Raw genomic sequence first — 11,823 nt, forward strand, 5'->3', positions numbered from 1 at the left:
AAGCGCTTATTCCACTGAACCATCTCCCCGGCCCTACCTCTTGCTTTTAATAACTAACAAGGATTCACAATGATTTCCTGTGCCTTCAGACATTTACTCGGAGGAAACCCAATGTATGGCACTTCTAGACCTTGAATTATTTCAAAGTATCTTTCAATAACCTTTTCCAATGTCTCCCTAATACCAGCAATGCAGTTAATATCTAACCTAAATTTCTTCTACTACTTATTTAGCCAGTTATTTTCTCTGACACCTTGAGAAATATGGGAGAAGACAATGGTCTCTTTACTTGAAACCTTCTCTTGATGTTTATTGCTTTTTTTGTGACTCAGAGTAAACAGAGTATGTGGGGAAGAATTTCAAAAACAACACATGGTTTGATTCTCCTAAAATATAAAAGAATCAGGGATTGCATTATAGTTTGATTCTTTCACATGTTAACTCTGTGACCTTGGACAAATGATGTAATATTTATAGGCTAAATTTATTTTATGTAATATAGACGTAATACTTAAGCCAATTGTTATAAAGTATTGGGATGTTACAGAGAAACTGAGATTCTTGTGCCATTGGGACTATAAAATGATGCAATAGTTGTGGAGAACCATACAGAAATTCCTTTAAAAGTTAAACATAGAATTGCTATAACATTCAGCAATTCCACTTCTGCATACATACGCAAAGAATAGAGAACAAGAAATCAAGCAGAAATGTGTACCCCAGTGTTCATTGCACAATTATTTACAGCACAAAGAGTTTTTTTAAAAGCCGAGTGTCCATGACAGAAAAATAAACATGTGTTGTATGCATCTGTGTGTATAAATCAAAATTGAAAATGAATAAAATTGTGACATTATGCTATGATATGGATGAACCTTGAGGACATTATGCTAAAGGAAATAAATCAGGCACAAAAAGACAAAAGCTGTATGATCCCTTTTATTTGTGGCACCTAGAGTAGTCAAACTCACAGAGACATTAGAATGGTGATTCTCAAGGTCTAGAAGAGGAACATGGGGGTTAGTGGTCAGAGTTTCAGACTGGTTTGCTGAAAAACCTAGAAGTGAACAGCAATGACGGTAGCACAAGGATGCAAATGCACTTATGGCCACTGAAGCTACACTTAAGGATAATTAAAATGGTACAAAAATACGTATACTTTATCACAATTTGGGATTTCAGAAAACAGGGTCCAACTTTTCTCAGTAGCACAAAGATAATATCCATTATGTATTACCGCTCAGGAGAGGACATGGAGATTCATATGTAAGAGATAAAAATATGGAAGTCACTGCTGAAAAGATCAGACAAATACTTAAAACAATCAGGACTAACAGACAATGAATGTGGTGCAGAGCTACGTGGCGAGGTAGGAGAAGTGGGCTGTGAGCAGACTGGCACGGAGTGGCGGACAACGCTGGAGACTCAGTCTGAATGGAGGTCTGTGATGGGCACAAACAAAACCTCTACAGTTTTCAGACCAAGGAAGCACTCATCAAGCAATTATTCTTCTTTGCCCCATCTTGAAAAATAGCCCTTTTTTCCTATTCCCACTGGAACTCCAGGCATCCTATGCAATATTTATTAGTAAGCATTTTATATTACACAGCACCTTCATGCCAAGTGGCTGCTCAGGAAGCTATAGATAGTAAATCTTCACTACCTGTTTGAAACTAGGAGGGATAGTGGAAAAATGCAAAGGCTGGATATTTATAGGCAAATTATATGGGGTAAGCAGAGATGAGCTGCAGCAGATCATTCATGTCATGAGGTACCCACTGCTCAATCCCAGGACAATGTATTCACTTTTGCTTTAAAAGGCAATGTTTTTGGGGGCCAGGGAGATAGCTCAGTAGAATAAGCACTTGCCTGGCAAGCGCAAGGTCCTGAGTTCAATCTCTGGTACCAAAAAACAAAGCCATATCAGTGACAGAGAGATGAGGATTCAAATCCCAATTCTATTGCAACCACGTGAATTTGAACAATGATTTCCTTTTTCTTAGCTTTTCATGTGGACAGTAATAATCCTTGCAACAGTGGATTTGGGACAAGATGATGGCAATTTATGTATCATGTCCCTCCTACAGAAAAGGCACTATAATAATGAAAAGAAAATTAGTAATAAAAGTTTTCAATGGAGACATCTATGATTGCTATTAGAGTGTAATAAATACAGCTAACATACCCAGCACTAACTAACATTATGCCTAGAAATAGCTTAAGTAATTCACATTATGAACTCTTAACTGTAGTTATTATGATTATATCCACTTTATGTTTGAAGAAACTGAAGCACAAAAAAGTTAAGATATTTTCCTAATATCACAAAGCATATAACTATTGTTGCTGGAATTCATACTGTAAATTACAATGATGTATAGAGAAAATTTGGTAACTTTAGTTCTAATTAAGAAATTATATAAGACAAGCAAGATTGCATTTTAAATCCCTGAAACTGGGCTGAGGTCATAGCTTGGAGGGTTAAGCACCTGCCTGGCAAGCACAAGGACCTGGGTTCGATCCCTGGTGCCACATGCAGTGCTGGCCACTGAAACTGGGTGTAGTACCACATGCCTGTAATCTCAGCACTAAGGAGGCTGAGACAGGAGGATCACTATGAGACTGAGCTGCATAGTGAGACCCTGTATCAAATGAATGAATAAATAAAAGATTAAAGTGTGTTTATTCTTGGGGCCTGGAAGATACCTTAGCTACATAGGCACCTGCCTGGCAAGCCTAAGGTCCTGAGTCTGATCCCTGGTATCACAAAATAAATAAATAAATAAATCCCTGTAACTGCACTAGGGACATGACTTAGGAATAGAGTGTCTACTTAGCACACTTGCATACTTAATTTCAATCCCAGCACCAAAACAAAATAAAATACCTACATTAAATCATTAGTTTGTAACAGCCGTATTAAATTTGTAGCCAGGACTAATTCTATAGATAAAGCTAATAAAACATAAATCACCATGCCAAATTAATAAGACACTTCATTTTACACCAATGGCAAATTACACATTTACAATGAAGTGTGCCAATCTTTACAGCTTAAAGCTCTGACATTTTGATAAATTCAGAATTCAAATGTGTGAATTTTGACATAGTTTGATATGCATATTTTTCCAACTAACAATGCAAAAGAAATAGATAACCTAAAAAAAATTCAGACTCTTTTTTTATAGTAGAACTTGTCATTGTAAAAGTGATGTGTGTGTGATTACAGTTGTGCCGTAAGAATGCCAAGCTGGCTGGAGAGGAATGTGGTGGTGGCAGGGTTCCTTGTTGATTTATACAGCGTGATTTATGAGAAGTAAAGTACAGTCTGGCACACCTCCAAACTCTGCGGGGAAATGCAAAGATACGCTGCTGGGCAGTGATTAGCAAACAGTAGACGGCCTGTCTGCTCTGACTGATATTTCATGATGAATTTTACGAATTAGCAGAATAATTTTAAAATATTGGAATAAGAATACTATGAATCAATCTCTAACAAAACTAAAGAAAAATGGGGATACAAAGGAAGAACCATTTTGTACCTGTATATACAAAATTGGATAGATATACAGCTACTTTCTCTTAATTCAATGAGAAGGAAGATTTGTACTAATAGTATTTGGACAGGATATCATGTCTGCATCTTGTACTATGAATAACCACAAGAAGATAGCAATATGCAATGTATTAATTGTTGAAACTGTCTTATTAATCAGTTTTGAAACTGTCTCATTGATATCTGTTTCTCAATAAAATTAATAAGTAAAAAAAGAATACTATGAATCAATACTTGTGTAATATAGGAAAGTTCCTAGCCTCAAATATTTTCTAGTTAAATAAACAAAGTAAATGAACAGCACTCAAGATACAGTATGAGAAAAAAAACCAAGAAAAGTAGAAGAAAAGAATTAATTTTAAAAAGCGAAAGTAAGTTAGATAACAAAAGATTTGTTAGATCAAAACTTACACTCTCTGTTCATAAATAAAACCTTAGAAATTTCAATCAAAGATCAGAGTGCACAGCAGGTATTTAAAAGGGGGATACAACTGTACATATGAAGACCATTCTTAATTTTAAAAAAGGACATAGTAAAAATTTCACATTTTAAATAAAAGGATAAATTAATGAGAACGTATAAATTACCAAGACTGAACAAGGTATGGAGAACACGAATATGTCAACAACAATAGAAGAAATTAGAATGATACAAAACTATATCCTTCAGAAAACACTGAGCTGCCAGGATTCATGATATGTAAGTTTTTTAAGACAAAAGAGAAGGCTGAGAAATTTGATTATATTTAGCTCAATGTCAAAATAGACAAAGATAGGATTTTTAAAAAACTATAAGCAAAAAAAGAGCATAGTTTCAAAAAAATTATAAACAGAATAAAATCCAACATTAGATTCAATACAATGTCATGGTCTTTTTTATTAAATATAATTCTACTGTAAGGTCTTGTTACCATAATAATTGGTTTTTGTTTGGTTTGGCTTTTTTTCAGAACCAAGGATTGAACTCAGACCCTTGTGCTTGCCAGGGAAGCACTTATTCTACTGAGCCATCTCCCCAGCCCCTATAATTGTAATCTATTACACTAAGTAATAGAAAGGGTAGATCTATGTGATATACTTGAAAGATGTCAGATTTTTAGATAAAAGTAACACTTATTTCTTATTAAACAACAAAGCTTCTTGCCAAGTTAGGAATGGAAACAAACTTCCTTAGCTGGTTAAATATAACAACCTGCAACCTAAAGCAAACTTACACTTTGCTCCTGTCTCACTTGGGGCAAACACCAAAGAAGCTTGTTTCCTGCTCATAGCCTCGCGCAGGGTGATTAGTTCTGGTCAGTAGTGAGCAGCCCTGCACAATCTTTGAAGGAGCTGCCACCCTTTGCCTGTCAGGTACCATTCCCTGGACTGTTACCAGCGATACCCAGCTCCAAAAAGGGGAGGAGCACAAGAGCAGGCTTGGCATGAGCCTGTCGCCAATTTCACTTGTGCTGTCCACACTGGAAAGGACTTGGTCACAGGGCTGTACCTTCTTGTGAGGAAAGCAAGAAGTGGGGCCTTGCTGTGTGCATGAAGGGAGAAGAGGGCAGCTGTCCTGGGCCTCTGCCCCGTCAGCTTCTCTCCCTAACATGATTGGCAGGTACCTTCTGCACGCACAACTCCTTCCCAGGGAGATGATCCCACACTCCATGCCATTTGTACTTTCCCCTCATTATCTAAGAACCTTGCATGTTGCACATCCCATCCCATCATATAGGGACACGGTGCTTCATGGGTTATGATTAGGAAGTGTTTCCTGCTTCTGCCCTTAAACAAGCAAGTAGTATAGCAAAAGAATTCTGCAAGAGCCGAACATAGTGGCACAAACCTGTAATCCTGGGAGGCTGAGGCAGGATTGCTATGAGTTCGAGGTCAACCTGGGATACAAACTGAATTCAAGACCAGCCTAAACTGCACAGTGAGGCTGGCTCAAACATAAGACAAAAAAAGAATGAAAAACACAAGAAAACACCTAGAACGGGCAGACTATAAAGTGCAACAAGCCACATATCAAGTCAAGACAAGCCAGAGTCCTGGTGAATCCACATCCCATCAAGACATAACTAATCACAAAGGATTGAACCAATAAATGCTGTTTCAAAGGCAGCACAGGAAACTGTTTTTCTACTAATTATCGCTATTAAATTATCTTCACGAAAATACTCTGGTGATGTAATGACTGAGTATGTCCACCGGGGATGAGTAAAATGAAACTGGTGATGCTGATGAATTTATGGAACTAAAAACTTTCTAAATTTAGTGAAAAGGATGCAAATATAAACTCAGCCTTCTAAGACAAAGATTTAATGGAACACCAGAAAAATAAAGACAGAATGTTAGTTTTCAGACCATAAATGAAAAAAGAACAATAGTATTCCACTAACCAATGAAACACCTGGGAAGGAGAAACAAGAGCATGGGAGAAAAGATGGCAAATTGAAAACACAGAATAAGACTGCAGAAATACACATTCCCATTAAATATATATATATATATATATATATATATATATATTTAAATAAAAATAAATATGAATACATGTTTTTCATACAATACAAAATATCATGTGGAAGTTTTAAAGAGCCCACTAATAACTGCAGAGCCAAAATATATCATGACTCAAAATTTAAAGTATCAAAATTAAAGTATTTCACATTGTTACATAATTCACTAGAAAGATACAATGATCATGAATTTCTATGTCAATAACCTCATTTCAAAACGTAAAAAGATTGGTGAAATTATAAAAATAAATGAGCAAATCTACATCATAATCATCTGTTAAAGTTTCCCACAAGGATACAATATGAATAAAAAGTAGACTATTTAAATAATACAATTAATGATTTTATACTAATAAAACTTATCTCTAACAAAGAATACACAGTCTGCTTATGTATCCCGGTAAAATTTGCAAAATACTAGTCCTACAAAAAGCCATAAAAGAAATTACAAATATACACACATGCACACACACACATGCACACACAACTGACCACATTATTCAAACTTTTCAAATGGAAGCCAGGTATCTAGATTTTTGAGACACTTCTACATAACTCATTGATAAGGATAATGTCCAAATTGAAATTTCTACTTATTAAGTGCTTCCTCAGCCCTAAATTTTCTACTTATTAGATGCAAATGAAAATGATATCACATCATGAAAATAGTAATGTAGAAAAAGGAGCTATACAAATACACACACAAAAAGAAAGACAGAAAAAAAAAACTATACAGAAAGAAGCTATCTAGGATGATTCTGATCAAGAACCCCAGTTTGGAATTTTGTAAAGCTTTGCAATGTTCACTTATATCCTACTATTTCAAATCTTTTCTTAAAAGGAAGTAGTGAAGCAATTAAGATTGTAAAAGAGTTATGTTTAGTGAGAAATTCCCAATGTAAAAGCAAAGCATTGTATGAAAGATCTTTGAACTAGAATAAGACAGAGAGGTGATAATTCTAATATAATTTTACCTCTAGGGGCATGTATAATCAAACTCCTCTGGCATAAGTGCTTTTCTATTACATGCTTATGTCTTATTCATTTGTGAATATTCAGTTCAGAGTATTTTGTTCTAAGATTTTATCTATGCCTAAATAAAGTTCTCATTGTGTACTATTTGTATATAAATGTTTTTATCAAATTAACAAATCAGTGACAATGGGACAAGAAAAACTGAGCTGATAACTTCATTTGAGAGGAGCAGAAAGGATCCTTTGCTCCTGAGTTCTTTAATATAAAACTTCATACTTCCTGAAAAGATATTGGAATGTACCTCTAATAGCAAAATTATACAGACATATGAAAAGGAAAAATAGATTTGTATCAAGTAGTTAGCAAAGATGAAGTTTGGAAAGTAATGTGAAATCTTGAAATGTCTAAGACTGATGGGATGTCTGAAATTATATGGTGTTCAACTGAACCCTTAATATTACCCTAAGAGAAAGGAGGTTCTAAGAATCTCCAGTGGCTTATGAACACTTCCTTCAGAAGCAGAGTTGTGAATGTTGGCATCATAAGATCTATTCTGGAATCCTAGCTTCAGTACTTATCTGCAATGTGACCTTCTGCAAGTTACATATGCTATGATGTTCATTTAAAAAGTCAAACTCAGGTATCCAGACTTTTAGGACACTTCTGTTCATTGATAAAGGTAATATCAGAACTGGAATTTCTAGTCATTTAAAAGTAAATGAATATGCAATGTGTTAATTATTGAAACTGTTCTACCAATTTGATTTGAAACTGTCTCATTGCTATTTATCAATAAAATTATGGGGGGGAAAAGTAAATGAAAACAACACCACTCCTGTCCTATACAAAATCTGTGTTGTTGACTTTCTTCAATGTCTCCTAAATAAATGGTGTTGAAAGAAAAAGAAAGTTTAGTGATGTTCTTATATTATGAAGAAAATAATATATTTGCTGTCCTCTGTTGAGGATGACCTCGTTACAGAAAAATTTCCTTCCTAATGGCAAAACGAATAAAAATGGTGATGTTAGAAAAAGTAACTACAAGGGCTGGTGAAATAGTTCAGTGGACTAAGGGTCTTTTCAGGCAAGCACAGGGACCAGGATTCTATCCCTGGTACCACATGCCCTGGGCATACTGAGCCAGCCACCAAGTCTAGGTATGCTGGTGCAAGCCTGTAATCCCAGCACTGAAGAGGTGGAAAACAGAAAGATCACTACAAGTTCAAGCCGTGTAGTGAGATCCTGTTTCAAATACATAAAAAAAAGAAAAGAAAAAGCACCTACACCATAAATAGCTGTCTAGAACACACAAATCAGCATTCACAGTGAAGACTCACCTACAGACAGTGGGAAATTTCCACGGGAGATTTTGAACTCAGTGAAGAGAATAGCATTATCATAACTGCCTGGGAGGAGATCTCAAACAGTGACTTCGGGATCAGTCAAGCTGAGGAGATCTTCATGGTCACTCAGAAGTCTCTTCTAACGTCCCAGATCTCAGGTAAACAGATCCAAGACAAAGGTGACATCAAGGGAAGCGGAAAGAGAACAGTAGTAACACTGCTTAGAGCATCGTCATGTATCTCTCATAACCTCATCTCTGCTCCTGATTGTGCTGCTTACCTGTCCTCACGTTCCCTCACCTGAAACCTAGACTTACACAGGATGCTAATGGCTCTGGCTACTATGGCCACACTGACTCTGAAAGCTGAAAGTCGAGGGTGGACATCATTGTACAACGTGTGTCTCTTTCCTTTCACAGAGTTCAGATGGAGATGTCTTACCCTTTCCTAAATCTGCAGAACATGAAGATTAGGAATTTGAAGCTAATCTATGCTTTTGAGAGAATTCAAAACAGGAAATTTGTAAACTCTTTTAAGGATCTAAAGTTTCTTTTAACTAATTGTTTAAATCATGCCTGGAATTAATTTAATAAGATCCATTTTTCCAAAACAAATCTCTATTTTAAATTAAACTCACCTAAGTTGATTTCTCATGCTTTTGAACAAAATAACATGAGTACCTAACAGCTCACAGAAAATGGTGTTGCACTGTAATCTATCATATAGAGCCATATGCATGGAAACTTTTGATCTGTTTTTCAAGAGATGTATCCTGTTTGCAAAGGCACAATAAAGCTGCATCTTAGAAACTATAGACAATAAAACTAACAATAAAAACATTATTGAATGCAAGCCAAAAAAATACTTAACAGACTACAGAATATAAATTAGCTAGCTATGTTTCAAGGACATTTTTCTTTAGAGAAATGTAGCCCACTACTTTCTTAATACACACACACACACACACACACACACACACACACACACACACCAGAAAGCCCCTAAGTGTGTTACAAACGTTCAACTCACTTGTTAGAAAAGCACATTTATCCAAAATAATGTCAAACAACTAAACATCTCTTTTTCTCTTAACATTCTATACCTTTGAGGAAACATTTTTTAGATTTTTTTATTGTAACTACTACTATAATAATTATTATTTTTTTAAAAAACTCCTTTAGATTCCAAAGGTGTTCTATTGAAAGGTAACAGGGAAATTGTCATTGTCGTTATTGAAAAATCCTCCCTAATGCAGTAAAGTTATAAGAACACAGCTGTATCTCTTCTTCAATCAGCCACAATGTTCAAACATTGGCTCCGCCCCTTGCTAGTCTGGAATTTCACCCCATCTTAGGGTAGGTTCCCTTTCCAAGGCAGCCTTGAGCAGTCTGATGCTGTCTGATTGCCTTGGGCTGATGTCACTATTGAATTGCAGTAGGAAAGAGGAGCCCTGGAAACCCTGGCTCCAGTCATAGTGCATATTCCTTCTGCTGAGGTCTTCCTCATTTATGCTTTGAGAGCCCTGCTTGGGGCTTTATAGCCCTCCCTCAGAAAGTAACTTTACCCCAAATTTACATTGAATTAAGGACACTCTAAAGCATTTTCAGTTCCTTTAATCTCATCTCTGTGTTCATCCCTTTTAGGGCAACACAGATAGTAAAACCAGACTTTCTTCCCTCAAGCTCTCTCCAAAATATTGCTGTTGGTGCTTTCCCTAACCAAGTGACCAAAGCCTGTCACTCCTCAACACCCATCCATTTCACCATGAATCCTCATGGAGTTCTTGTTACTTCCTAAATAAGGTTCTAAGCTCCTTCAGCTCCTCTCTTCTGTGCCTCTCAAGGTCTAAATTTAGGGCAGGAATCCAAGGGCCAGTACCAGGTTGACATCTTATCATATACAAAGGAAATGGCAGGCTCACATTCCACCCCAGGAGCTGATTTCAGACCCCTTGCAATTTGGGGCACTGAGAACATGAAATAGTTTGAAGTTAGCTCACTCATATACATACAGACTAATGAGGCAAAAAGCACAGAGGAAGACCTCTGTATGGGCACTTTGTACACAACAGGGGTAGCACTTCAAATCAATGTAGAAAACAGATTTTTCAATAAATGGTGTTAGCAAAGAATACTAAGGTTGGATTTTTCCTTACTCATTATGCCAAAATAAACTCCAAAATGATTAAGAAGTAAATGTGAAAAATTGAATCTAATGAAGAGCTAGAAGAAACATGGAAGAAGACTTTAGCGGAGGACCTTACCTTTCCGACTTCACCCCACCCTAGCTAGGGCTCAGAGGCTCCAGCTCCCAACACCATCAGGGGTTAGGGCTGCAGCATATGAACTTCTCTGTGCACCAGGACAGTGCGTCTGGAAAAAGAAAAAAATATGTTTCCAGGACCTACGCTTTGCTGAAATAGATGTTAAGGAATATATGCTAGGTTTTCCTGTGAAAGTTGAGGTTTCATTTTTCAGTCAGAGAATATATTGCAGAGTTTCTTTTTAATCCCCATGGCAGAAATGGTACCATCCCATCAAGTGCTTAGCAAACATATTATCCCCTTTAGAGGTCTGGCTGAGCCGCGGAGATATCACCGTGGCCTAAGCATCTGCCCAGCAAGCACTAGGACCCAGTGCGATCCCTGGTACCGCGTGCCGACCCCATGCCTAGCTGGCCGCTGAAACTGGGCATGGTGTAGCACACGCCTGTAATCCCAGCACTGGGGAGACTGAGACAGAAGGATAACTCTGGGTTTGAGCTGCTGTAGACCCTGTACCAAATAAATAAGTAAATAAATAAATAAATATAGAGGTTTGGAAAGAAAGCATTTTCTCTCTTATTGTCTCAGAGACAGAAGCTCAGGAAAGGAGAGGTGAGCAGGTACAGTCAGCTGAGTTTTGGACAAAGGACAGTTCACATAATGCTTAATTAAAATTTCCCTTAGGCTTTCTTGGCAAACTATCCAGAAGGTGGGAACACATCAGGGATCTTTTATATGCCTGACTTTATTCTCAGCTGAGTTTACCTGCGTCAGTAATACACAAAATGTTATAAAAACACTTTAGAGAATTTTCTTTTAAATACAATTAACTGTGCAAAAGGCCCCAGAGACTTTTCATTAAAGACAGTTTCCGTAAAAAGACTTACTTCAGTTCCTTTATCCCAAATTGTTTTCCACATAATTATGCCAAGCTTCACCACACTAAACTCTTCTCTACCCCCACAAGATAGCTCAGTGGTCTAAAGCGCCTGCTTAGGCAAGCTTAGGCAAGTGCAGCAACCCCGCTTCAATCCTTGGCACCACATGCCGCACCAGCCTCACCTTCAGGGTGGATTGAGCCAGCCACTAAGTAAGTAAGTAAATAAATAAATATCTCTTCTCTTCAGCATGTCACTTGTACACCTGTGTCATAGGGAAGCTGAAATGAAGACCTGAAATCAG

General features: G+C 36.9%; 1 long non-coding RNA gene across 1 annotated transcript in view; it reads right to left on the bottom strand.

Annotated features, from left to right (window-relative positions):
- LOC111815633 overlaps positions 1-10,748 on the bottom strand; it is an 18,120-nt gene extending 7,372 nt beyond the window's left edge. Inside the window, exons 1-2 of the long non-coding RNA XR_002820302.1 lie at positions 10,642-10,748; positions 8,373-8,531 (exon numbers count right to left, since the gene is read on the bottom strand). This is a non-coding gene — a long non-coding RNA (uncharacterized LOC111815633). The remainder of the gene's footprint in view (positions 1-8,372; positions 8,532-10,641) is intronic.
- Positions 10,749-11,823: the final 1,075 nt, after the last annotated feature.

Source organism: Octodon degus, unplaced genomic scaffold (assembly GCF_000260255.1).
Source record: "Octodon degus isolate 3935 unplaced genomic scaffold, OctDeg1.0 scaffold00019, whole genome shotgun sequence".
Classification (NCBI taxonomy): domain Eukaryota; kingdom Metazoa; phylum Chordata; class Mammalia; order Rodentia; family Octodontidae; genus Octodon; species Octodon degus.